At 36.8% G+C, this 12,538-nt stretch overlaps 1 protein-coding gene across 2 annotated transcripts in view; it reads right to left on the reverse strand.

The window, feature by feature from the left end:
• The window catches only part of LOC101897569 (microtubule-associated protein RP/EB family member 1), a 28,326-nt gene extending 16,401 nt beyond the window's left edge, over window positions 1–11,925 (reverse strand). The window contains exon 1 of one of the 2 annotated variants that reach the window (XM_005181449.4): window positions 11,622–11,925. The gene's annotated coding sequence lies outside the window, so the exon portion shown is untranslated. The remainder of the gene's footprint in view (window positions 1–11,621) is intronic. The other variant, XM_005181450.4, reaches the window with a different exon arrangement.
• Window positions 11,926–12,538: the final 613 nt, after the last annotated feature.

Below are 12,538 nucleotides of genomic sequence, written 5' to 3' on the forward strand. Positions count from 1 at the left end.
GGGCTATACGAAGACGCGGATCTGCGCAGACAATTTTCTATCATAGGCTGTAATATTCATTACGAACTTCAAATACCAAATTTGAAACAATTTCGGTGAATAATTTCGCGTAAATCACCAAAATACGGAAAATAGGGAGGTACCATTATATGGGGGCTATACCAAAACTTGATCCTACGTGGCCCATTTTCAATACCAAAAGTTCTGCAGACATAATATACATTTGAGTAAAATTGTACGATCCTTCTTCATTTCGTTCGGAAGTAGGAGTGATTTCCGAATAAACAAAAGGAGGAATGACATCGCCAAATCGACATAAAATTTTATGCTGATCAAGAATGTATACTTTTTGTGGGGTCTAAAAAGTATATTTCGAACGGAATGACGAACTTAATATAGCCTCCAAACTATGGTGGAGGGTACAAAAACCCCTGATACTGGAGAATCAGCATCCTGGACCGCCCAAGCTGATCTGCGATTCCTTTTCTAGAAATGTTTGACTCATTTCGAAAATTCTTTCTGCTATCTGAACATCTTTGTGGCAAACACTCTAAAATGAATCCTACTAGCTTGGAAACAACTGTATTCCGTACCGTATATCAGGCGGAAATCTTTGCGGTCGAAAAGACCACACATCTGCTGTTCACGAGGAATACTGAGGTCAGCGGTCCGGTGTCTATATATGTCGATAGTCAGGCGGCACTAAAGGCCTTAAATTCCTTTACCATTAAGTCTACGGCTGTTTTGAACTGCAGGAAAGTCTTGGAAAATACAGGGTTGTCCATAAAGCTCTGTTGGGTTCCTGGTCACTATAACATCCCAGGTAACGAGACTGCAGACGAATTGGCCAGGCTAGGATCCGAATCAACTACAATTGAAGTAAATAACTCAGTTAAACCACCACTGTGCCACTTCCTACAGGTTATTCACAGACATTACTCTGAGAAAATCAAACAAAAATGGCTGGATGAAATGGGTTGCACTATCTCAACAAGAATCTGGCCCACACTCTCAAAGAAGAGAACAAAATCGCTACTGTCATTGTCGAAACCTGATCTAAAGCTTGTGGTGGGTATCATCACAGGTCACTGTAAGGTGAGGGCAATGACCTCGAAATGGGATAACGACGACATTGACTACTGTAGGATCTATCAAGATGAAGAAGAAATTGAGACAGTCAAACACTTGCTCTGTCACTGCCCAGCACTTATTAATGTGAGACACAGGCTGGTGGGTGAACTAGTGTCACATGATCTGTCTTCTTTTTCTAACACTGACCCTATAGTAATTCTTCAATTAGCCAGAAGATCCAAGTGGCTAAAGACGACACGGCAAATTCCTTAGCCGTAAATCACACTCTTTAACTCTATCTTCTATCTTCACCCTCTTCTATCAACCACTCCTTCCTTTTTCTTACTATTCTTCTAGGGTAAACACAATGGACCTATAGGTCTCCGAGTGGTGCGGTTGCCATATGGTAACTGCGCGTCCTTTAACCTAACCTAACCTAACCTAAACACTCTAAAAAACAATATCAAGTGGAACAAGATAAGATATTCCAATTTTAACACCAAACATCTTAGAAAAAATATCTATGTCTGTGTAGAATTTCAATACTCTAACATCCATCATGATTTCAACAAGTGACAGGGCTAATCGTACACAATCGGACACATAAATTTACACTGGTCAAGGAAAACATTTCGAGATGTTACAAACGGAATGTCAATTTTAATAGACCCTCGATAGACCCTTCCTTGATGGAGCGTAAACCTTTTCTTGGATTTTTTTTTCTACATATGCCACTGTTTAGATAAAGTAACCACGATTCTGTACAATCGCTATAAATCGAATCTAGTAGTTAAAGATTGACTTCGTTTTCTTAAATTCTTGAAAAATTGTTTTCTTCTAACTACTTGAACTTCTTCCTCTGTTTTGCCGGTTCTTCAAAGAAAATTACCAAACCTTGCGGCTATGCTTCTCCCTCGTTAATACGATTATAACATCATTACCGCTCACAATTTTCTTTTAACCTTTCCCCAATTAACTCTCGTCCCTGAAACAGTTCCATATCAGTATGTTTAGTGACGGAAATAAATGATAAGTAATTAAATTAACCGTTAATCAAAAACAAAAGATCAATATAATTCAATTTATCGCCACGCTTCATTTAGTAATTTTTCCAAAAATGGTAACGCCATGGTGTCAGACATCTTCGACATTTTTTTACAAATATAGAGAACTACCATAAAATACCAATGACAAATATTGGAAAAACTATTCTACTACGACTAATTATCTACAACACATCTAGAAAGAAAATCAATTAATTTATTAGGACATTTGTGTCGTCCACACCCTAAATGATTTTCTTCAATGTGAAAACGAAGAACTGAAAATCTCTTGCCATTTCCTACAACCGAAAAAGAATTCGTTAGACTGCCATCCAAATATTTAGAATGACATTTTTAAAGTTCAAAATCAATCAGGGAAGTGAAACTTAACATTGCATGCCATGTTTGCCAGGGAGGAGCTAGTGCAGCGAGTGTCTGTTGGCCGGCCAACCACACCACACAGCTGGGTGTTTCTAGAAAAAAGAATATGTTATTTTAAACATTGAACTTTACAGAGATTTATTTTTATGGCTTTTCTTCCCCAACAAAGTGAACAAAAAACCAAAACAAAAAAAGCAAAATTTCACTATGCCGTCAAGCGTCAAAGAGTTTCTGTTGAGTGGCACGTTAATGGTGGCCGCAACGAAAAAAAACAACAACAATCAAGAAGAAAGAAACACAAATGACATATACTTAGAGTGCGTTGACTTCAAATGTTTAAAATCAAAACACCACATACCAACAAACCGGCCTGCTGACATAGGGAGCAAATGTAATGCAATGAAAATAGGGGAGGATCATCATTATAAATGTAGGACTTGTGAAGTAATAGTTTGTTTGAAATGCAACAACTATTACCACACGCAGCACTCTGTATGGCTGTTGCACTTCCACGACAAATGGAAGTACATACGATGTCAAATATTGAAGTTACAAGCCATTGTCCGTCGCAAATAAAGTATTTGTGGAACTCCTACAAAAAGCTAATTGTTAAGCTCATAAAAGCACAGATGGGTTTTGTTCAAAAAATACATAAATGGGTCTTAATTAGCAACATCCTCAGATTGGATTTCATGAGCGAAAAATGCTAAGCTTTTTGTAGTGGGGAATAAATCGAACCGAATTTCATAGTAAGCATATAGAATATAGACCGGAACCAATATTTTTCTAATTGGAAATTTGGGTCAAAATCTTTAAAATTCCAAAAGAAAAGAGGCACCGAGAATTTATTTTTCCGCAAAAAAAAAAAACAAAATATCAAATTAAATTGGTCAAAACTTCTAAATATCCAAAAAATCTGAGATAAATTTATGTTGGACCAACATTGAATATTCCTTATGAGAAATTTAACTACTCAACGAGAATGTTAACGTTAGCTTAGAGAATATGTAGTGCTTTTTATTATCAATCAGAATGTTGACATATTGGTCAAATGTATTTGGGGATCTTATGCCTGTTTGAAGTCAAGGCAATACCGGCTACCACTGCAAAATTATATTTGCTTTTTTAATCGCTTAGAGTAGTCAATATATACATGTTTTTAGAACCGTCCATGGCCCTATGAGCTAGGTAACTAATAATGTGAAAACGAGTAAAAAAGTTGTAAGTTCGACCGAGCCGAACTTTGAATACCTTCCACCTTTTATTCCGTTGAAAATACTGTTAAGATCTTAAAAATACCGAATATAGCCGTTATATTAGGGTCTGTACGACGACATGGATTCGGCGAATAATGTAGCTAAAATCATCAAAATACGGAATATAGGGAGGTACTGTTAGGTGGGGGCTATATGAAGACGTGGACCTGCACAGACAATTTTCTGTCTTAGGCTGTAGTATCCATTACGAACTACAAATACCAAATTTGAAACAATTCCGATGAATAATGTCGCTTAAATCATCAAAATACCGAATATCAGGAGGTACCGTTATATGGGGGCTATACGAAGACGTGGACCTATACAGACAATTTTCTGTCTTAGGTTGAAGTATCCATTACGAACTTCAAATACCAAATTTGAAACGTTTCCGGTTAAAAATGTCGCTAAAATCATCCAAATATCGAATATCGGGAAGTACCATTATATGGGGGCTACGACAAAACGTGGACCTGCAAAGACAATTTTCTGTCATAGGCAGTAGTATCCATTACGAACTTCAAAAACCAAATTTGAAACAATTCCGGTGAATAATGTCGCTCAAATCGCCAAAATATCGAAAATAGCGAGATTCCATTATATGGGAGCTATACCAAAACGTGGACCTACATGGTCCATTTTCAATACCAAAAGTCCTGCAGACATAATATACATTTGCGTAAAATTTTATCAACCTACTTCATTTCGTTCGGAAGCCAGAGTAATTTCCACAGACGGGCGGACATCGCTAAATCGACATAGAATTTTATGCGGATCGAAATGTATATTTCGAGGTGTTACAAACGGAGTGAAACGGCGTATAAAAATAAAAAAATACATTCTTCCCTGGACAGGTGTAAAGTCAGCTATGCGAGCAAATTCTTTTCTTTGAACTGTTAAATTTTGAAACCTTGAGCCATTTGGTTTGCCCAAAATCATTTTTTTTATTGTCTATTTTTAAACATAAACAAGAGTGAAAAACTCTGACTTGCTGAAAGTCATAATTGAGGAGAAAGTATTAAAAAGGTCACTGAACCTTGACTTGACTACATTTACAATTTTCTTCTACTTTGCCTTTATTTCCGTTTTCCTTAAATTCGTGCCGTAATTTGGGTGCTTATTGAGTTTATGATGGCTTCACTTAAAAAAATGAAGATGTTGCACACATTGCGGAAGGGTTAAAAAAGGTTTTGCTGTTTGAACATCTGTTAGAATGGGATTTGTGGTGGTGTTGTCAAGGAAAGTTTCAATGGCTGATTTACCAAAAAAAAAAAAACACTTTATGTTGTCACACTGCATCTACATGTGCATGTGCTACTCAGTTCTATAGCCTTTAAGAAAAATAGGCCAAAAGTTGCGTGGCTTATATGCCACGACAAATACTGGTTTTGTAAGAGATCCTTATCAAATTTGGCATGCCACAAATAACCACCGCCTTATCCCATCCCAATGGTATTTGAATGTTGCACAAAAAGAATTATGATTTTTAAACATGCAAATCCAGTTGCCGAACAACAGGAAACAAAAACTGCGCTAAATTGTGTCAAGCAGTATGTTGCCCGTGGTGGCAACAAATAATGTTCATCTCAATATCCAGGCTCATTTTCTGGTTTTGATAACAGCAGCAGCATCGAACAAGAAACCAGAAAGATTTTACAAAAAGACAGGAGAAAAATAAAAAAAAAATATATCTGCTGACATTTAATAAAAATAAACAACAACAGTAACAAATATAATATCATCCGTGGTAAGCTGCTGGCCTAACAACAACAGGGACCACTACAAAGTTATTTTAGAAATGCTAAAATAGAAATGTTAATAAAAAATAGAAATTACATTCACTTGACGATCCAAAAGCATGGACTTGAAGAGCTCCATTTGGGTGTGTATATGGTTGTGTGTGTGTGTGCAACAAAATCACCAGCCATCTTACAAACAAAATTTCTAGATTTTTATGAAAAAAAAAAATGTTTCTCCTTATGGAGTACGTGGCGAACATCAGAGTCATTGGTTTTCATGATCTGCAGCCGCACAGCACACACCACTTACAGGCAGGCAAGCAGCAAGGCGCAAACCAACGCACCAGAACAATGAACTTTAAAGAAATAGGGGATTATATGTGTGACACAAAAAAGTAAAAATGCATTTTGAACAAAAGGCGGAAGAAGTAAAAAATACAAAAAAAAAAATGATTCCTTCTGCAGATCAACAACGACAACATGAAGCAATTAATAAGAGTTACATGGCAACATTGTGGGTAAAATAAAGAGGTTTATTGATAAGAAATTATGGAATAAAAATAGATCAAGAATGTTTCGTTGTTTTCTTTTTTCCTGTTTGTAATAATAATAATTACACATCGTCATCGGCTGCTGCTATTGTTGTTTTACAATGAAATGTCATCAATATATTTGTAGAAACCTCAACAAACTAAATGCATTCCTACTACAAGTTAACTTCTGAGATGGGAAAGTGATTCACTGATTAGATATATCTTTTGGTATTTAGTGGTATTATATGAGACAAAATTTAGTAGAAATATAGAAATATAGCATATAGGTAATTAGTAAACATTACGGCATCCCTAAATTCACAAATCATCGGTGTAGGTTTTTTAGATTTCCTAGCAGTGGGATATACGACTATCACTGTTCCCATGGTTTGAAATTGGGACATAAAAAATAAACCACAAAATACAATATTCTAAACCAAGCCAGATATGCGTTGTCGAGAGCAAAAGTCGGATATTCAATTTTTATACCCTCCACCATAGTATGGTGGATTTGTAACACCGTTTGTAACACCGCGAAATATACATTTTAGACCCCACAAAGTATATATATTCTTGATCGGCATATAATTCTATGTCGATTTAGCGATGTTCGTCCGTCTGTGGAAATCACTCTATCTTCCGAACGAAATGAAGTAGGCTGATAACATTTTACTCAAATGTATATAATGTCTGCAGGACTTAGGGGCCATGTAGGTCAACGTTTTGGTATAGCCCCCATATAACGGTACCTTCCGATATTCGGTATTTTGATGATTTTAGCCACATTATTCACCGGAATTGTTTCAAATTTGGTATTTGATGTTCGTAATAGATACTACAGCTTATGACAGAATATTGTATGTGCAGGTCCATGTCTTCTTATAGCCCCCATATAACGGTACCATATTCGACATTTTAATGATTTTAGCGACATCCGGAATTGTTTCAACTTGGTGTTTGAAGTTGGTAATGGATACTACAACCTAAGACGGAAAATTGTCTGTGCAGGTTCACGTCTTCGTATAGCGCCCATTTAACGATACCTCCCGATATTCGGTATTTTGATGATTTTAGCGACATTATTTACCGGAATTGTTTCAAATTTGGTATTTGATGTTCGTAATGGACACTACAGCATATGACGGACAGACACGTCATCGTATAGCCCCCATAAAACGGTACCTCCCGATATTTGGTATTTTGATGATTTTAGCGACTTTATTCACCGGAATTGCTTCAAGTTTGGTATTTGAAGTTCGTTATGGATAATGTCGCCAATGACAGAAAATTATCTGTGCAGCTCCACGTTTTGGTATAGTACCTCCCTATATTCTGTATTTTGATGATGCAGGTCCACGTCGTCGTATAGACCCTAATATAACGGCTATATTCGGTATTTTTAAGATTTTAGCAGAATTTTTAACGGATTTTATTTTATTTATTTTATTTTTTGAAAATTTGCAAATTCGTTCCAAATGGTGGAGGGTATTCACGAATTTTCAGCTTTTTTACTCGTTTCCTTTACCAAAATAGTCAACATTTCCAAGAGGGGGATGAGCTCCGAGTACAGAGTGAATAGCGCAATCCGAGCTGAAGAACGAGAGATCCATATGGTGCAGCCACCTAAATGCAGATTGGGCTCGAGTTGTGAGAAGTGCCGACGATATGGTACAGGTCCACATGACACGCTACACGCTGTCCAACCAAATCTCCTTACCTAACTCCTGCGCCACAATGGAAAGAAACATACAGATCGCTTCCTTTTTTGAATTTGGATTCAGAAGCAGAGCCAGGTTAGAGAAGAATCACAACGAGCACAGTAGTATGAGCTTCTCTAACAACAACAACATTCCCGTCTATCGGGATTTTCACTTCCTAAACCAAAGTCAACCAAATTCAACTTCAAAGCTTTCTTAGTATAGAGTTGTCCAAAAAACGTAAAGCTTGATTCCCCCTGGCGTGGTAATAGAGTGACTTAAAAATAATTCTTAGCATTAGGATCATCACCTCTCGTATCGAGTAGCGATCGATTCGGAGGTAACACACCGGGTGCTTGCCACAGGGTGGAGAATGTTGTCATTATTACTTTGTCTTTTTCACCAAATTGACAATTTCTAGCCGAATGTAACATGCGCCATTCCGGAGCAAAGATCAATTTTTCATGGAAACTAACCGTAATATGGCTGATGACGTGGATCTGTTCATGATGACTGGAAAATCCGCAGAAACATATTCGGAATTGATGCCAAAAGCCTTGTTCGACTATAAAGGTGGACTCACTACGATTGTCCATGTTGTAACCCACTCCAAACCAGAGCTAACCTTTTTCACACAAAAATACAGACCACCTCATTTTTTGCAGTCAAAGCGGAGTCTCTATTGGTGTTATTTTCGTTGAACAACTCGGATGGGTGTGGAAAAAATGCTACAGCAAGTTATTCGTTCAAGGGTCACTGCTTGTCTTCACACTTGGGCGATTCTATGAAGTCACAAGCTTTAGGGTACACCATACTGTACTTACATCAATTAAGTTGCATTTTTTAAGCACTCAAACCCCATCCATAGGTTCCCATCATAACTTCGTTGTATGTCGATTGGAGCCATTTTCTGTCTATAAGTCATTTCGTTCGGCTGATTCAAGTTCATTACTAGAGTAAGGTTTGCTGCAACTGACGGTTTTGAAGCCACCAACTTTTAAGTTGCGTGCTCGCCCTTACGAAATCAAACCTAAACCTGGGCATAAATAAAGGTCACTGCAACATAAGAGCCATGACGTCTATACAGTGAAAATATGCTACAGGTACTTCAAGGATAAAAATGAAACAGAACAATAGAATAAAATTTACCCTAATGTGTAGATTGCCGTTCAGGTAACTGAGGTTCGTTCTGTGGATTGAGATACTATCCCAGAGAGTTAGGGCGAAAAATGGGTATACCCCGTTATTCTCCAACAATAAGGAAGCAAGGGTATGAGGCCGCTAGTACTTATGCAAGTATCGTATCTAGACGAATCCCAGTGAGCCCATCAAAAACCTGTGTACAACGGAACCCTAGACTCAGTGGATCAATTTATTTTTCATGGAGGCATAATAAATAGGAGAACTTTGAACATATACAATCCCTTAGTCATTGAAAAACCCCGATTAATTGAATAACGAATCAGACTGGTCTTCTTATCTCACACAAATCCTACAAATTTAACGCTGGACCCCAACAAACTATCCCAGCCTAAGGGGAGAAATTCTGTCATAATAAGATAATGCAAAATATTGTGCCAAATTTCAAAGCTCTATTTAGGGGCAATAATTTTCGATGTGGTAAGCGTTGAGGACCCCTTGGGCATGCTTAAGGCTTCATGCATGCATAAAGGGCTCTACCAAAGTTTGGGTTCTACGGATTGGTTTATTTTTCTGCTACAGATTCTTTTAGTCTGTGCCGGTATTGAAGAAAATACTGGACCATGGTTCTGCACAATTTATCAAAACATCATTCACCATAGATCTGTCTCGGTGCGGTACATATTAAGAATTATTTCGGATTAACCCTGTCGTAGTCCACAGCGTGTCCGTATCTTTGTCGAAGTATGGAACTGCACTGATGTCTCCTGAACGGCAATCTCTACTGCTGCACCTTTCGTCACATATTGCGGCTTCAAATAAGTTGAATTAGTTTTTGTCGGCCTACGGACAGCCTTCAGTTGGGACTCGAGTGTTTCTCCTCGCTTGTATGACCAACACTAGATAATCGGTTCAGAGAGTTGGCTATTTTCTTTAAATCAAAAGATAGCTACGCTAGCCCACAGGCAGTGCCTAAGGTTTCATTTACTGGTGTATGTTGTTTCGTCAACTGACCCTCACAGATCTCTTCAAAACTGCTAATAGGCAAGTACAACATAATGTTGACTACATAGACACCTACAATAGGTAAAAAGTAGTCAAATGAAGATGAAGTTATACAAATAGTATAAATCGGAAAACACTGATGGTAAAGGTAAAGATAGACAACAAGAACAACAACAACAAAATAGTTATGTTTGCGGTTTATTTTGTGAACTTGCCCAAAAAAAACCGGCATATGCCAGTTATGAGAATCGCCACAACGAAAACAACTTGAAACCCAATCAAACAAGGTGGGTTAAAAGAAACACTCACATACAACGATAACAATAACACCAGCAGCGGCAGCACAGCACAGCAGAGGAAAAAACCGCATATAATTGTATCGCATAATATCGAATAAAGCGGAGGTGGTGGTCGCCAACGAGGTCTTGCTTGTTTTTGTCATATTTATATGTGGCGAGTATTGAAATAGTTTTAAACAAGCAAAATTATTATATATCGAGTACAAATGGATGACGTAAACGCGTACACACTCTTCTTGTTGATACTTGGGCGATATTATATCCAGTTACTGTAAAAGAAGAGAAGAAAAAAAAAACAGACACGTACACATTTCCTAGATAACCAAATATTCTTTGGGTTTTCTTTCGAAGACGACAAATGTCAGAAAAAGGACATTTACAAGTATATGTATGTGTGGGGGGTCGGGCATATACCTCGTATTAACGTGAACTTAAAAATGACCAACGAGGGGAAAGGAATGTGGGACATAGCCGCTCAGTTGAACAGAACAAACAAAATAGAATGGTGGTAGGTTTAGTCACAATTTACAAAAAGATGACACATCTTTTCGACTTTTAAATAGTTGTATCATTCTCTGCTGAATAGAAAAGCAGGTCATCTTAGAAAGCTAAATGGATAAAATAAACCCCCCTAAGAGAACTTCGGCATAAAAACAAAAGACACAAATAAAACCAATAAACATAAAACTCTCCAAGACCATCCCATTCATTACACACATTCGAAAGCTATTTTCTCTGCCTGGCCACTAGAGAATGGTGGTCTAAATCCAAAAGAATGAACAAAAAATATTATAATGATGATGACGATTATCTTCTCTGCCCATTATTCCAACAGTAGCAAAAAAAATATTAAAACCAAATGGATTGGAAATACTTAGCCTGGTCTGTGGCACACAGCTAGCGTCGTCGTTTTGCTCAAGACATTTTGGGAGGATTATCTACTTCTTTATCAAATACATATGCAACGGCTGCAAACATCCCCTCGATAATGTAAAATTGTATGCGTCAGAGTTTTATAAAGAGGAAAATAATGTGAATAATATAAAAAAACATCCACCTCTTTCTCACTCTCTCACAAGTAAAACCAACACACTCGCACCGATTTTACTGCACACACAAGTACAGGAATTAGAATAAAAAAAATATGAAACCATATGCAAAGCCATCCATGCACAATAGTTGAGGAATTTTTGCAACTACATTTTCAAATACCGGCATTTTTCCGTTTAATTTTATAAAACAACATTTTACCACATCAACGCATTCTTTGAAGTGTTAAGTATTATTTTACTGGTTGTAAGCAACCTCAACATTTTCCAATAATTAATCATCATCTTTGCTTTTTGCCAATTTTATCTTTTTTCATTTCTCCTTTTTCACCATATAAGTTACACTTCAAATTTCTTCGTTCTCTTTCACACTCAAGTCAAGAACCAGGGAGTTCAACTCTCACTCACCTTTTCACACCACAATCTTTTAAATCAATCGACTGGGCTGCCCTGTACAAAAAATCAAATCGTTTGAATTCTTTTTTTTTTCTGTACAGCGGCTCACTATATAGCGCGTTTGCCGATCTTTTTGTATGGTTCTCGTTTTGTTTGCTCTTTATAAAACACAATATTTGCACAATTTCATCAATATAATTCAAGTTTTCTTTTCAAAGATTTTGATTAATCGCTTTATTCTTTTATAGTAGTCTTTTCTGTTGCCGTTGTCGTTCTGTGTTCGTGTTCGGTGTTCGCTTCCGAAAAGGGATATCTACGTCGAATTAAGACTAATCGAAGTTGCTAGAAAATCAATCGAACAATCGATGTGTTGCTGTCGTAGTTCCTTTGATCGACAGCTGCCATACCGGCTAATATTTTAGTTTAAATTTTTATCCAGACATAAATTTGACAGTTTTTTAAGTTATTTTGTTTTGTAATAATATCTTAAATACGCTTAATATGTAGTTTACTTTAATAAAATCCACGAATATGAACATACATTAAGAAGAAGACGATTATGCTAATCGATTTGTTTTCTTAAGTATGGTACACACTAGCAACCCACTCTGTGGTTAAAAATGTAAAGGTGATTTTGGAAGTGCGTACTATAATTGTAAGAAAAGTACTAACATATTAAGCAATAGCTCCTTTTAATTATATAATACCAGGAAATAAAGACGGAGTGCGGCGCATAATCAGCTTTTACAATATTCTTTGTTCTTAGATCATGTACTTTTCTGTTACAGAACTAAAAGAATGTAAAAGTTTTTACTAAAATAACCGATTTTGCCTTCATGATATTGAAAAAATTTGCAATACTAAGAGATTCTTGCAGATACTAGAACGGAGCATACGTTTGCTTTTAAATTCACCCATGGTAGAAGAAT

This window comes from Musca domestica, unplaced genomic scaffold, assembly GCF_030504385.1.
Source record: "Musca domestica strain aabys unplaced genomic scaffold, Musca_domestica.polishedcontigs.V.1.1 8, whole genome shotgun sequence".
NCBI lineage: Eukaryota > Metazoa > Arthropoda > Insecta > Diptera > Muscidae > Musca > Musca domestica.